We start from the raw sequence: 16,791 nt of genomic DNA, 5'->3' as shown, positions 1-16,791 counted from the left end.
TTATTATCCTTCCTACCCCCATACCCCTTTCCCTCCCTTCACTTAATCTAAAGTAACTTCCCTAGCAGCCCTGCCCCCACTCCCATCCACATAGCAGAGAAAACATTTGGCCTTTGTTGTTTTGGGATTGGCTTATTTCCGCTTAGCATGATATTCTCCAACTCCATCCATTTACCAGCAAATGCCATAATTCCATTCTTCTTTAAAGCTGAGTAATATTCCATCCTTGAGTTAAAATGTCAGCTATATTTGGCACTCTAGCCATCTATAAAGAGACTTCCCAGTTCCAAGTCCTATTAATCCCACAATCCACCCCAGTTGGCCTTAATCCCAGTGCTCTATTTAGGTAAGAGTCATTTCCTCATCTTCCTGGACAACTTACCCATTCCGTTTGATAGTGCATTTTTCTCTTCCATGTCAAATTCATTTAACACTTATTTTTAAAATACTCTCTTAATATTAAATTCTTGCAGAAAGTCTTTCTTTTGGGGTTGAGGGTATAGCTCAGTGGCAGAGCTCATGCTTACATGCAAAGCCTTGGCTTCAATCCCCAGCACCAACCAAAAGCAAAAGACAACATTCTTTTGAAAAGTAAACCATAGCTAATAATTCTTACTTGTCTATTTTTATTAAAATTGTTTTTTATTCCATTTAAAGATTCATGTTTTCTAAGTCAAATATTACTACAAATCTTAAGAAACACCTATCTTTTACTCAAAACTTCCCTAACCCTGAAACTAACTCCCAACTAGTTCTTTTAGATATTTATTCTATTATTTAACTGCTTATATCTAAATAATTTACTGGCAATACCATTCTTGACATTAATTTTAGACATTATCACCCACCTACCAGGGAAGGTTAACAATTTAACAAGTTAATGTCTTTCTCTTTTCCCTCTTTTTTATCCTAGTGATACAGTTAATTTCACAAATCTTTCATACATCTGGGTAAATTCACATTCAGATTTTATAATATTATGACAATGAGTTATCATTCACACTTGACTTGAGTTGTAAATGATTACACTTCGTTTTACATGCAGCTTTTAAAAAATTCTGCCCTTTTGTTGGCTTAATTATCTAATATGCTTAACACCATTTCTTCACCAACTCTGGAAGAGTACTAAAAAAAGTCTTTTGAGCATGCCTAATCCAAAAATTTGAAATCTAAAACACTCCAAAATCTAAAATGTTTTTGCAACAAGAGGAAATTCCCACACTGTGAAAATGTTTCATGCAGATAATTGTTTATAATAATGTATAAAATTATCATATAAAAGATAAATGCTCTTTGTGTTTATACTTGTGTCCCATCCCCTAGATATCTTATCATGTATATGCAAATATTCTGAAATTCCAAAATCTGAAACACTTCTGGTTCAGACACTTATGATAAGGACCATTGCACTTGTATTTTGACTCTTTGTTAAAGATGTCATATAGCCTATTACTTTTTTTCTTTTTCTGTTTTTCTAAAAGGACCCTCCAGGAGCTAACCTGCTTTGCTATACTGTGGACCAGTGGCTCTCTGAGCTTCATAGAACTTGCCTTGGCCTCTGGTATTGGGCTCCCTAACTATTCAAGTCTAGTTGCTGAGAAAGGACAAATGAGAGATGAAATTGCATTTCTGAAAACATCTGAAGCTATTCTTACTTGATTAAAAGTGACTATGGGCTGGGGAGATAGCTCAGCTGGTAGAGTACTTGCCTTGCAAGCACAAGGCCCTGAGTTTGATCCCCAGTACCGAAAAAAAAAAAAGTGGCTATGAATGGACAGGTGTTCAGGCAGTAAATTTATTTACCTAGTTTGTAATCTTTTTTATAAGTTTTCTTGTTATATAGTGTGATTGCCATTTTATTTTTGAAATATATAAATGAAAAATAAAGATTGAATATATTCATAGTATACAATGTGATTTTTTTATATGTATACAATGTGTAATGATTACCATAAATAAATTAACAATTAACACAGTGATCACTATCCATGCCATATGTTTGATCCCTAGATGTGTTCATCCTACAAGTGAAAGTTTGTACCCTTTGACAAGCACAAGCATCTCCCCATGTCCCATATCCTTATCCCATGGCACCCACCATGCTACTCCTCTCTGCTTTGACTTTCTTAAGATTCCACATATATGATCACAAAGTAGTTGTCCTTCTGAGTTCTGCTTATAATATCCTCCAGGTTCATCCAGGTTGTCACGAATGGCAATACCACCTTCATAAATGTGGAATATACAGTGTTCCACTGTATATATGTATCACTCATTTGTGAAAGGACATAGGTTATTTTCACATCTTGGCTATTTTGGTTAATTCTGCAGTGAAAAGGGAGGTGCAGACATATGTTTCAGATACTGATTTCATTACCCTTGGACATATATCCAGAAGCAGGATTTCTGGATCACATAGCAGTTCTATTTTTGTTTGAGGAACCTCCTCACTATTTTCCACAGTGGCTGTGCAATTTATATTCCTCCCAACAGTGTACAAGTGTTCTCTTTTCCACATCCTTGCTACCACTTGTTATGTCTTATTTTTCATAGTAGCCAACCTAAGGTATGAAGTGATGCCTCATTGTGGTTCTGATTTGCATTTCCCTGATGATTAGTGATGGAGAGCATTTTTCATATACTTATTGGCCATCTGAAAAATGTTTTTCCAGGTTCCTTGTCCATTTTTAATCAGATTTATTATTTTTGCTTTGAGTTGCATGAGCTTCTTACATATTTTAGATAGAAACTCCTTATCAGATATTTAGTTTGCAAATATTTTCTCCCATTCCATCGGCTGCCTTTTTGTTGATTGGTTTGTCTGTTGTGCAGAAGTTTTTAGTTTGACACAGTCCTGCATGTTTGTTATTATTATTGTTAGCCTGTGCTTTTGGGGTCATAACAAAAAGAAAAATCATTGCCAAGACCCATGTTCTTTTTAACTTTGAGAGCATAGCTGTATTACACTGCAAATTTTAGTGCTACTATTGGGAAATCTGATGTCTTTTGGATTCCTCTTTCTTTTTCTTTTCTTCCTTTTTGGCCCCTTCCAGAGGCTTTAAAAGAGTCAGACTCTTCACTTATTTTTTAAAAGTTTTTTATTTTGGGGGGCTATTAGAGATTGAACTCAGGGGCACTTGGCCACTGAGTCACACCCCCAGCCCTATTTTCTATTTTACTTAGAGACAGGGTCTCACTGAGTTACTTAGTGCCTTGCTGTTGCTGAGGTTGGCTTTGAACTCACAATCCTCCTGTCTCAGACTCCCAAGCTGCTGGAATTACCGCACCCAACTTGATTCTGCCACTTATTAGCCTTGTGATATGGGATAAGGTACATAATGCTGTGTTTCAAATTTCTCATTTAAAAAGTTTCCCTCGAGGGCTGGGGAGATAGCTCAGTTGGTAGAGTGCTTGCCTCACAAGCACTAAGACCCTGAGTTCAATCCCCAGCACTGCAAAAAAAAAAAAAAAAAAAAAAAAAAAAGTTTCCCTCGGGGGTCTAGGAGAAGACTAAGTGTGTTAAGAGGACATGTACTATATACAAATACTGCACAGCTATAATGAAAATAATGAGAATTTTAATATCTTCTCTTTCTGATATCCTGAAATTTCATGGCAATGTGTTTTAGTGTTACGGTTGAACACTCCATGATGCCTTTTAATATGGAAATAAACACTTTCTTCCCTGGCCATTTTCTAGGATTATTTCTTTAATAATGTCTTCCCTATTTTCTCCTATTCTCTCTGCAACTGCTTTATTTGTATTTTGGACATGTTACATTGAGCCTCTAATTTTTCTATTTTTCATCTTTGCCTTTTTATTTTTCCTTCTGGGAGCTTTTCCTGACATATCTTCTGACAATGCTAATAAATTCTTATTTTGCAAATCCCAAGAGCCCTTTCTGGGTCTTTGCTCCTCTTTGTATTCTTGCTCCTTTTTTTCTATTCTTGTGTTTTGGGTATACTATCCCTTCTTATTGCTCTAAGTACATTAGAGGTATTATTTCAAGTTTGCTTTTGCTCCTGTATTTTCTGTTTCCCTGAGCTAAAGCATTTCTTTTGTTTCTTTTGTTCTTTGTAGTTCATGCTGAAGATCTCCTCAATCTTTGGTAATCCTTGGCTAACATTTCTATAAAAATGAATGAGCCATTAGATATCTTGTGTGAAATATCTTGTGTGAAATGGAAGGGTCTGTGACTGATGGTCACACTGGCAAGCCAAATTTTTTATTGGGGACCCTAAAAAGTCAGTACAGACAGGCCTATTCTTTGAGACCATGAAGCTTCTTTAGGTGTTATAATCCTCGGTCCCTTAAATTCCTTCTTTGGAATCCCCTCTGCAATACTTTGGTTTCTGCTTTCTTGGAACTGACAAATCAGATAATTCTGGTTTCCATTTCAAAAGATGATATTCATCTATTGTTGTCTCTCTCTGACAATTTTAAAAAGTTTGTACCATTTTTATTCTTTTTACTGTCACTTAAAGTAAGGCATTCATATAGGATATGTTAAACACATACATTTAGTTTCTTACTTTATTTATATTTTCTATATATCTCTAACTGCTTTTTCCTGTTTATCTTCTTATTACTAGACTAGAAGAAACTTATAATATGTAATTCAACTTCTTAGTGGACTTTAGAGACAAAATCATATGCCCGCAAAGCCCTTTACCAGTCTCTCAAATACATCTTTAAAAGATCACTGAACTCAAAGTAATGTTTCATATGATAAATAGGCAGGACAGAAAGAGGGAAAGAGTGAGAAGTGAGGAAATATTTTCAGCATCATATTTCACATTTTGAATCAAACTCTGCTAATCTGTGTACTGATTAGTAAATTAGTACCTAAATTAGTAACCTAATTTCTTTTTGCCTCTTGGGCTATTTACTTTGCTTGCATCACTTGGTTGATATACCCCCAATTCTATGAGGTGCTCAGGTGATGATAAAATGATTATAATGCTTCAAGCTTGACAAGAAGTCACTTTAATTTTGTTCTAATCAATCAAAATTGGTCCAACTGAACTTTAAATATTTTCTTCTATGGAAGAACAGAGGACCATTCAGAGTAACACTTCTGCTGAGGCAGTAAGCATTGCACATTGCTAAGTAAGGAGAACTACTAATGAAAGCCACCAATGGTATTAATTAGCTAAACTGACAGTAACAAAACAGCAAAGACGGAGTGGCTCAAACAACAGCAATCTATGTCCTCACAGTTTGGGAGGCCAGAAGCCCATGGTCAAGGTGCTGAAAAATTTGATTCCTATCAAGGTCTCTCTCCTGGGCTTATAGATGGCCATCTTCTCATTGTGTCCTCACATGGCCTTTCCTCTGTGTGTGATGGGCTGACAGATCTGGCTCCATGAGAATGTTATAGGCCAGACTCTAAGGGAAATGACTAAACAGACTCCATTTTGCTCTGAGACTCCATGTTGTGTAGGAAATAAGCTTCTCCCATGGGAACACCCCACCTCTGTACCCATCATCAGTTACTTAGCATGACATGTTTAATAATATACAATAGCAACTCCTATGTAGTAAAAATTGCTCTCCTTTGACCTCTATTGCTCTTAACCAATGTACCATGTACACGGTAATTGTGTGGATGTTAGCAACCATTCTTTAGTTTGTACCTAGGTAAGGGTCAGTTTGACCCACTTCCCCCTCTGTCGATGATCTCATGATGTTAGTTTGTAATTTTGAATCACAGCAACAGACACTTATGATTGATGTGATTTTTGGTATAAGAACCCCTACAACCCTGTGGTCGGGGCTGTTCTCCCAATAGCCATTTTTTTTGGGCATTGTGTGAGACAGTCAGCTGGCCAGCTTAATAAAGACTCTCAAATTTGGACTTCTCAGTGGTGATCAGTCTGTTCTTAAGTCGCACCCCATAACATGTGAGCATGCACTCCTGGTACCTCTCTGTGATTTCAAACTTCCTCTTCTTATAAGGACTCCAGTCAGGTAGGATTAGGGCTCACCTTAATGGCCACTTTTTAATTGCCTCTTCAAAGCCCATCTCCAAATACAGTTAGATTCTGAGGTACTGGGGGGTTAAGCCTTCAGCAATTTGGGAGAGACATAATTCAGCCCATGATACTAATGCAGATTCAAGGTAGAACCAGATCCAATTAAGAAAGCAAATAGCAGATGGAAGAGGACCAGAAATAAATTCACATCAACATGGGGAAAAGTAAATTCCATAAATTTGCTCCTAAGGAGCAAAATAAAACATGGTTATGGAGAAAGGTGAGAAAAGCCTATGTTTTTAACATGTGCAAACATCATGCAAGAACTCAGAGGACTGAGTAATAAAAGCAAGATTGTGTCTGAACTGTATGTGATTACCTGTAAGTAAAAGGAATGAAGATCACACAGATACTGGCAGATGAGAGAAAATTCCTGAGATGTGTAGGTACCTTGACAGGTCCTGAGTCTACTTTAAGGGATGGATTAAAGACTACTTTATGCATAAAATTGGAGTTTCAATGAATGGGTAAAATGACACATTAATACAATATATACTAAATTGTACTTAATTGACTAGGAATATGCTTGTAATTCATTATAATTTTAGGAATTATACAGTTTGGTTTTAAGAGATTATCTTATCTTAATTATGACAGAAATTATATATCTTAATTTTCAGAGATAAAATCAGCTTTCTTAAATCTTAGCCAAATGTGCCTCTACAGCATGCTAAAAGAACAGGAGAAGCAGTGCATTCTGCTTTAGAAATGGTACCCCAGGGTGAGGAAATCCCCCCAGAGTGAGGAGCTGAAGCTACAGAATCAGAGCAAACACTGCAGTAAGCATAATGCTTTCCCAGAAAATTCTCTTTGCAATAATTTTAATAAAACCTCTAAGGAAATTAGTAGCATTAAAGGAACAATCTCTCACTGGTCCTAATGCATTTTGATCAGCTCTCCTTGTTTTTCCAAGCTTGAATATAAAGATCAAAGAAAGCAGCTGACATTTCTTATTGTGGAAATAAACCAAGACCACTCAAATGAGAAAAGCAAAGGCTATTTATTCTGAGCTTGCTGTAGCGAAGGAGTCAGACATAGTCACCTGTGTTTTGGCAAAGATTCAAAGGCAGGCAGAGTGGGCAATTTTTGTACTAGCAGAAAGGGAAGGCTTTAGTTGAGCCTTCAGCAGAAGCTGTTGGCCTGAGGAGGCTGGAGATAGCTAACAGTAGTGGGACCTATGTGGTGGTTTAAGAGTGCATATTTAGCTTGCTCAGGTTGTTAAGTTGGAATGTGGACAAAAATCAGGGCAGCTGTCATTTATTAATTAAATCCTAGCCATCTGGGGCTGATTATTACAGAAATTGTTCTTTAGCTTCCTAGATTGTAGATCTGGTTTCCTACAAGTCTGACTAATAGCAGGCTGGCTCCCTGGGCTGTTGGTTGTACATAGCAGGTGTGTGTCCTGGGCAGGTTCCTGGGCCACAGTTCTATTTTTACTTACAGTCTGGCCATTGCCCCTTTGTGTTTTTAGTTTCATTCTCCTTGATGAATGAAAAGTTCAATAGGAGGCATCTTGCACTGGAGCAAGAGAAGAGTCTTATAGAACAGAATTTTGCTTTTTTTAGAGAGTGTGAGAAAAAGGATTTCTTCACCTGAGAGAAAGGAGAAAAGACAGGTCAGGTTGTCAGAAGAAAGACCCAACCTGAGGGCTGAAAGTATTCAGATGGCAAATGAGTCTCATTTTCTTCACAGACTAACCCAGTTGGGCAGGGAGGCCAGTCATGTTATCAGTCAGAGGAAGGTATAAGGGGACACTAGATTGGATTCCCTTTTGGTCTACCTCCTGGGAAGAGTGCACTGAGCTAAGTCCTAAGGGATCAATGTCTCTGAGCAGAAACTCAAAGTCATTGATCTCAAGGGGGTGAAAGCACCTGATAGGGAGAATTCCTGTGCACATATAAAAACAAATATCTTAATAAACAGATATGCTAGCAGATATGTATATGGGTATATATATGTATAAGTATGTGAAGACACAGATCTTGAGCTACCTCAGTAAACATTTTTGAGCCCCAAGTGGAATGCCGGTCTATAGGTTTGGTTTGCAATTATTCTGAAATATCAGATACTGTATTGTGAGCTCCCAAAGAGGGTCAGAGAAAAAAATAATTTGCAGTCATTTTGTTTTTCATATTGACAGATACTGAAAACTCACCAATTTGGCTGTAAGAAAGAAAATGAATGGCCTTTTAGTTTGAAATAACTCAAAGAACATGAAGTATTTTGTTCTTTTGCTATATTGCATCATAAGGCATTCTACTCAGTTTGGCAAGGGTGTACACCTAAACAGCACACGGGAACATTCAAGGTGGTGGTTTTGTTTAGTTTATGTTTTGTTTTGTTTTGCTATTTTTTTTTTTTTTTTTGCCTCATTATAAGCTTGGAATAAAGGAGGAACAGGGGTAATTATTCTAAACTTAGAGGTAAAGGACGTGAGGCTCAGGTGGGTAAAGTAGCTTGCCCAAAGTGTCTGTGCTGACAGCAAAACTAATTTCCTTCTCATTGTGGAATCCCATTAAAAAAGTTCACTTCTAAGTCATATAATTGTTAAATTCTGGACTCCCATCATTTTTTTTTTTTTTTGAAAATATAACTGGAATCCAAAAAGGTTCAGAGATTGGCATTGAAAAATAAGGTTAAACTGTTATGTTAATCTTAAGAAATTGCTTTTAGCACTTCTTTATACCATGATATTTATTTTTATGTAAAACTGCTAATCCTCTTAATTAACAGCTTAATTCCACTGTAAATGTGACATTTTTGCTTCTTTATCAATCCATTACCTTTCAAAAGCAATTCATTGAAAACATTCAAATATTTAATCACATAGAAATAAATGTTGAATCACTAATGTATTACTGGGTAAGTCCTATTTTTGTCCAGGTGAAGTTATTCATAGACAATGAATTTCTTAATTAATAAGAGCCATAGTGTGGAGGAAATAACAGAGAGTGCTATTCTAATCAATCATTTCTATGCACTGTGTCACATCAGTGGTGAAGTATTACTGGGCACTTCTCCAGCTGTAATAAAAGGGCAATATGAAGAAAGGCAAATTTATAAGTGCTGTTATTTGTTTACATCGGACCAGTTGCTCTGAAGAGCTCAGAAAGCAGAATTCAACACTTTTCCTTGTGTTAGGTAGTAGGAAAAGAGGTTTCTTTTTCTTTCATCTTCTATTTTTTATTTTTATTTTTGGTAACAGGTATTGAACCCAGGGGAGTTCAACCACTGAGCCACACCCCCAGCCCTTTTTTATATTTTGTTTAGAGACAGGGTCTCCCTAAATTGCTGAGACTGGCTCTGAACTCGAAGCCTTCCTGTCTCAGTCTCCCTAGCCACTGGGCCTGGTTTCTATGCCTACAAGTTCCATGTGGATTAAAGAGTTAATCTCAAAAAGGGAAGAACAACACTCTTAATGTATGATGGCTTTTCTCTGACTACAAAAAATCATTTCGATTTCTAACCTAGCAAAGACCTTAATCCATTATTTTTGTTTCAGTTTCTATGTTAAATACCCTCAAGGCAATTAGCACTTTGATATTGGTGATTTGGACAATAACTACTCATTTCTAATGAAAATAAGCCTCAAGGGGAAAACTACTGAAATATTTTTCTCTAATTTCTTTCATTGAGTTGCATAACCCCCAGTGTCAGATCTGCTGAATTATGAGTTATGCAATGAAGAACAGTAACAACTTGACAAAAGGGGAAAAAAAAACACAGAGGACATCTACTGAATGCTATTCTATGCCTCCAAAAAAACTACACTCTACCTCTGTGGAACATACACTGAGAATAACTTAAATGAAAATGTACTATTCATGGTGGTTAACAATCACTCAATGGCCACAATCTGCATTATTATTCTAAAAGTATTTTGGCCAAACCTGGCAGCTGACAGGTCTAGATTTCTATTTTAAGATATCAATGCTTGGATGATAATCCATGGTTGAGAATATTCAAATCTGTAATTTGGAAATAAAGTATATCTTCATATGCAAGTGTTTGTCAACTAAATGGTCAATGGGCCCTGTATTCCTCACACAGCTGGCTCTCTGTACATCATAGTCATTACTGGGAAATGGTCACCTTGACATGACTTTCTGTTTAAAAAGTCATAATGATGTATAACATTAACATTGCTGCCAACAAAGGTAGTTAGCAAAGTAAAACTCTCACATAGTACTGAGTTTTAAACACAGCATGTCACACAGACTGAGATGCCATGATGCTGAGGACCCTGTGATTAACACCCAGGCCTAACTCTTCTTCTTAAGTAAAGTTTGAAACAGGCAGGGCTGAAATCAAGAAGCTCAACTAAACAGAATTTTGAATCACTTAATTAGCAAAAAGGAGGACACAAGATCTAAGAGAAAAAACACCAGTAACTCTGAGGGCAGCTGTGGAGTACCAGCAAGGGTGTGGAATTTGAGAACAAAAATCAACCCTGTCATCATTAAGTACGGGACCTTAGGCAAATTTCTTAACTTTTCTAATCCCTACTTTACTCATATATAAATGGGTACAAGAATACCTATCTTCTAGAGCTGCTGTAAAGATTAGAAATATTACATATAAAAATGTTCAACACATGGATGGCAGATAAGCAGCATTTAATAGATGTTTGTAATTATGTTACTATTTCAATCATATGTACTACTTAAAACTTGACTTTCCAGGTCATATTTTAAAAGTTAGAAAATATTTTTTTTTCTGTGAAAACAAGGTAATAAATCAAAACTATAATCATCAGAACATAACAAGAATTAAGTTTATTATAGGCATTTTGCAGATAATGAGCTAAAACATGAAGGATATACTCATTGCCACATAGGTCATAAGTAATAAACCAGAAATCAAACCAGGCAATGTGGCTATGGAGCACAGGTTCTGAGCTGTTTCCCTCGTACTGCTTTAGAGATGATTAAGTTAGGTTCTTCAACAAACTGCAGAAACCTACTTACTTTAAACATATTTGAACTATCACATATTATCACAGTTGCTTATTTTTATTTTTAGTTATTTTTTTCCATATTTTTAATTGGTGCAACATAGTTGTACATAACGGTGGGTTTTGTTGTTACATATTCGTACATGCTCACAATATAACAATATAATTTGGCCCATGTAATTTCCCATCTCTCTCCCCTCCTTCCTCCCCCTAGTCTCTTTCCTCTACTTTTCTGATTTCCCTTTGATTTTCATGAGATTTCACCACCCCACTGCTTCTTTTCCTTTTTCCTCTATAGCTTCTAAATATGAGAGAAAACATACAACCATTGACTTTCTAAGTTTGTCCTATTTCACATAATGTTCTCAAGTTCCATCTGTTTCCATGCAAATGACATAATTTTATTTTTAATGGCTAAATAAAGCTACATTGTGTATATGTATACACACACACACACACACACACACACACACACAATGAGATATATATATCTCACATTTTCGTTATCCTGCCATTTGTTGATGGACACCTAGGCTGATTCCATAGTTTGGCTTGTGTGAATTGTTTTGCTGTATTGCTATAATATACTGATTTTAATTCTTTAGGATAAATATTAAGGAGTGGTATAGTTGAACTATATGGTGGTCCATTACTGGTCTTTTGAGGAAACTCCATACTAATTTCCATAGTGGTTGTACTAATTTACAATTCCACTAACAAAGTACAAGTGTTCCTTTCTCCTCACATTCTCTTCAGTGCTCATTATTGTTGATATTTTTGATGACTGCCATTCTGACTGAAATAAGAAGAAATCTCAGTATAGTTTTGATTTGCATTTCCCTAACTGCTAATGATGGCGAACATTTTTCATATATTTGTTGGCCATTTGTACTTCTTCTTTTGAGAAGCATCTGTTTAGTTCATTTGACAATTAATTAATTAGGCTATTTGACTTTTTAGTGTTAAGTTTTTGGGTTCTTTGTATATTCTGGATATTAATCCTCAGTCAGAAAAGTAGCTAGTAAAAATGTTCTCCCATTCTGTAGGTTTTCTCTTCATTTTTAATTGTTTCATTTGCTGTGCAGAAACTTTTTGAGGTTATCCCATTTATTAACACTTGGCATTATTTTCTGAGCTTTAAAGGTCTTATTGGGAAAATTGTTTCCTGTGTCTGTGTGCTGGAGTGTTAATCCTAAGTTTTCTTCTAGGAGTTGGAGAGGTTCTGGTCTAATTCCTAGGTCTTTCATCCATTTTGAGTTGACTTTTGTGCAGGGTGAGAGAAAAGTCTCATTTTTCTACAAAATGGATAACTAGTTTCCCAGTATCACTTGTTATAAAGGCTATCTTTTATCTAACATATGTTTTTGGCATTTTTGTCAAGGATCAGATGACTGCATCCTTGTGGATTTGTCTCTGCGTCTTCTATTCTGTTTCATTGGTCTCTATATCTGTTTTTATACCATTACCATGCAGTTTTTGTTACCATAGCTCTGTAGTATAACTTGAAGTCAGGTATTATGATTCTTCCAGCATTTTTCTCTTCTTACTTATAATTGCTTTGGCTATTCTTGGTCTTTTATTTGTCCAAATGAATATTGGAATGGTTTTTCCCAGTTCTGTGAAGAATGTCATTGGTATTTTGATAGACAGTTGCCTGTTTTTAACAGCCTTATTGAGATATAATTCATGAACCATAAAATTCACTCAATTACCTTTTACAACTCTGTGGTTTTTGGTATATTCAGAGCTGTACAACCAACAACCTTACTTAATTTTAAAACTTAATCTTAGAATTTTAATTTTACTTTAATTTTAAAGTAACCCCTTAACCATTAGCAGTTACTCCCCTTTACCCCAATCTTTCACACTCTGGAAAATGCCAATCTTCTTTCTCTTTATGAATTTGCCAAAATAGGACAGTTCATATGAATACAATCATGTAATATGTGGTCTTTTATGACTGACTTCCTTCACTTAGTATCATGTTTTTAAGATCCATTCACATTCTACTAGGAATCAGTGCTTCATTTTTTTTTTTTTATCGCAATTGTGAAAATATGCCATATTTGTCTATTATTCATCATTTAGATGGACATTTCCACTAAATTTATTTCAATACTATGCAGAGAGCTTCCTCTCTTCTTCCACCATGTGAAGATACAGAGAGACGGCACCATCTATGAACCAGGAAGCAAGCCCTCATCAGAGAGAGAAGACCACCATATATGTAGCAGAAAGGAAGCCCTCACTAGGCACTAAATCTACTGGCATTTTGGATCTTGGATTTCTCAGTCTCCAGATTCCTGAGGAATACATTTATGCTGCTCATAAGCCACCCAGTTAATGGCATTTTGCTATAGAATCCCAAATGGACTCAAGATCCTGACCAACATAAAGTTAGAAAAGAATACCAGCCAGGAGTTTACATTGTAAATTAATTTATCTGTAGATAAAACACAAAGAAGTGTTTGGGTCGCCTATTTGGGTAGCATAGTTGTAATAAAAAATTTCTCAGCAGATGAACCACAATGCAGAAGACTTCTTAGAAAATGAATGAAAGAAAAAAAAAAAAAAAGAAGAGAAAACAAGAACAATATTTGGGTCCAAGTGCACACACAAGGATCCTGAAATGTCAGCTTCATCCTCAACTTCCTTTATGCCTCTTCCTTCTTCTTAACAGGATCCTGACTTTGTTGGGGTGCCCATCTGCCCCTGATAGGTTATTCAATTAAAAAGAAGCTGATCCTATACTGGCTCCCTGGGGATAACCTGTTGGCTGGCTTAAGGATTACCTCAGAGCCCCTTGCCAGTAACTGATCCAGAGTTACTGACATAAGTTGACTGAGAGTGGCTCAGAATAAAGGAAAATACTGCTCCTAGGTTGGTGGAGAGATACTTTCTCTTTCTTTCTGGAAGATTGTTGCCAGCTACTTCTTGGGGTCTCAGACTCCTTTGTAACAATGAATGCCCACATGACATGGTAATTATCAATAGGAAAGGGTCTCCTAGGAGGTTTCTAAAAGGCATTTAGGGTTGGCATGGTGGCTCAACAATGCTATCCAACTGCTGGCAGCCAGCACAGGACAAAGCTGACCAAAGCGAAAGTGTAGAGCCAAAAAAATCTCTCCCCATTATACTACCCCAAAGCCTGCCCTATCATTAGGCTTCTATTTATGTGAATCAATAAAGATCCTAGTTGTTCGAGCCAGGTTTGATTTTCGTTCCTGTTACTTGAATTTGGAAGCATCCTAAAAACTATTAGCAAGGAAGCAAATTCACAAAGAGAATTGGAAAAATGGGGGAGATGAATCCAAAAGAGTTCAGTGTGATCTGATCTGAGGGAAGGTGGAATGTTACAAAGGAACAGAATCGCTGACAGTGCTCAATGCAGCAGATTTATCAAGGAAGATGCTCTTCCTGTGCTCTGTCTGCTCTGGATATGGAGTGTCTTGAAATTAACCTTTATATTTAGTCATCATATCATGGTTTTCTCATCTTTAAAGTATTCAAAGCCTAAGTGATGGCAACCTATTTTAATATGTGGATTGAGATAATTATAAAGTCTGCTTTTATAATGAAATGTAGAATAAACATAGTCAAATAAGACCAATTTGATATAAGTACATTGAAACTTTTCTTTTCTCCAAGTAGACCAATTAATCAGTGAAGTCTTATGTGTTTTGAAGATACATTACATGTTATAGAAGATGCTCTTTCACAAAAAATTGTGAAAAATTTTAAATATACACCCAAAGGTAGAAAGAAGAGTGTAATAATGTGAACTTACCTATCGCACTGATTCTAGAATTACCAATATTTTGCCACTCCTGTTCTTCCCTTCCTGCTTCCTTCCCATAAACAGTAAAATAAACTGTTTAAAATCAATAATAATATCTTCCACAAACATTATATAAATATTCTATAATATTATCTCCTATAAACCATGTATAAATGGCAGATTTCTGAGGTCAGCACACAGAAGCCCATCTAACCCTTAGGGTATATGACATTTTTACATTTTGAGTAGAAAATAATATTATTAAAACAATGAGTAAATTAACTATGAGTCCCATTTTACTAATGCATCTAAGAAGAATGAGCAAAAGTAAATTTCTGACCACCTACTTACTGAAATCACAAAGCAAATGGTTAAAAAGTTCAAATTTAACTTACCAACATAAAAAATTCCATTTTTATAGTTATTAAGTTGTTAGAATTGGTTTCCCTATCCTACATATCTGCTACAACATTTTCTAAAAATATTTATAACTTTTTTTTCTTTCCATAGCCTCAGGATCAATGGTTCTCAAAGCATGGTCCAGGGACACCTGGTGGTTCCCTAGACTCTTTGAGGAACATTGGAAAGATCAAAACTATTTTCCAAATAATACAAAGATGTTCTTTTCTCTTTTCTTGTTTATTTCAGCACAGAAACATAGTGGAACTTTCCAGAGGATACAAGATGTATAATATCAGAGCTCTAATGTATGTGTGAAGTAGATAAGAGAATATTCCCAGTTCCTATGAATCCAATATTTTAAAAAGATTTGTAAAAATATAAAACAATTCCATCTTTAGTAATTCGAAAAATATAAATCAAAACTACTGTAAGATTTCATCTTACCCCAGTCAAAATGGCAGTTATCAAGAATACAAACAACAATAAATGTTGGTAAGGAAGTGAGGAAAAAGGTACACTCATACATTGCTGGTGGGAATGCAAATTGGTGCAATCATTATGGAAAGCAGTATGGAGATTCCTCAGAAAACTTAGAATGGAACCACTATTTGACCCAGTTATCCCACTTCTTGGTTTATACCCAAAGGACTTAAAATCAGTTTATTACAGTGACACAGCCACATCAATGTTTATAGCAGCTCAATTCACAATAGATAAACTATGGAAACAACCTAGGTGCCCTTTGACAGATGAATGGACTTTAAAAATGTGATATATCTCTAGATATATCTATATATCTATAGATATATATAATGGAATACTACTCAGCCTTAAAGAAGAATGAAATATGGCATTTGCTGGTAAATGGATGGAGCTGGAGAATATCATGCTAAGCAAAATAAGCTAATCTCAAAAAACCAAAAGTCAAATGTTTTCTGATATGCAGATGTTAATTCACAATGGGGTGGGGGAGTTAGGGAAGAATAGAGTTACTTTAGATTAGGTAGAGGGATTGAAGGGAGGGCCGGGGGTATGGGGATAGGAAGGACAGTAGAATGAATCAGACATTATTACCCTGTGTACATATATGACTATCTGACCAGTGGTATTCTATATCATGTATAACCAGAAGAATGAGAAATTATACTCCATTATATATATATATATATATATATATATATATATATATATATATCAAAGTACATTCTACTGTCATATATAATTAATTAAAACAAATAAAAAATAAAAAAACAATTCCAATATTCTCACTATATTTTATTTTGAAAATATAATTATTTTGTAAAAAAGTTATTTATATTAACCTGTAATGGGGTTACTGTTTTTTTTGAAGAATTCATACATAAAAATGAAATTTATTTGTCTTAAATTCTAAAGATTACCTGGGCAGATAAAACCTATATAAACAAGAATTCCTTGTCTGCTGAATAATTTTTAATAGCATATGGGAATCTTCAGACTAAAAAGTTTGAGAATCACTGTTCTAAATAAATTCCCTATTTTATCCTATAAATGATACCTTTAGCCAAGGGAATGAAGAGATCCTTTTTTTTTTTAACTAGCTTTTGAAAATATTACTGGAAGTAAAATGCATCCTCTCCCT

At 35.4% G+C, this 16,791-nt stretch overlaps 1 protein-coding gene across 5 annotated transcripts in view; it reads right to left on the bottom strand.

The window, feature by feature from the left end:
- Positions 1 to 16,791, bottom strand: part of Asph (aspartate beta-hydroxylase) — a 222,989-nt gene that overhangs the window by 29,640 nt on the left and 176,558 nt on the right. The gene's annotated exons all lie outside the window — the stretch shown is intronic.

This window comes from Sciurus carolinensis, chromosome 1 (genome assembly GCF_902686445.1).
Source record: "Sciurus carolinensis chromosome 1, mSciCar1.2, whole genome shotgun sequence".
NCBI classification, from domain to species: Eukaryota; Metazoa; Chordata; class Mammalia; order Rodentia; family Sciuridae; genus Sciurus; species Sciurus carolinensis.
The sequence above is the reverse complement of the archived record's forward strand: the minus strand, read 5'-3'. Positions and strand labels throughout refer to the sequence as shown.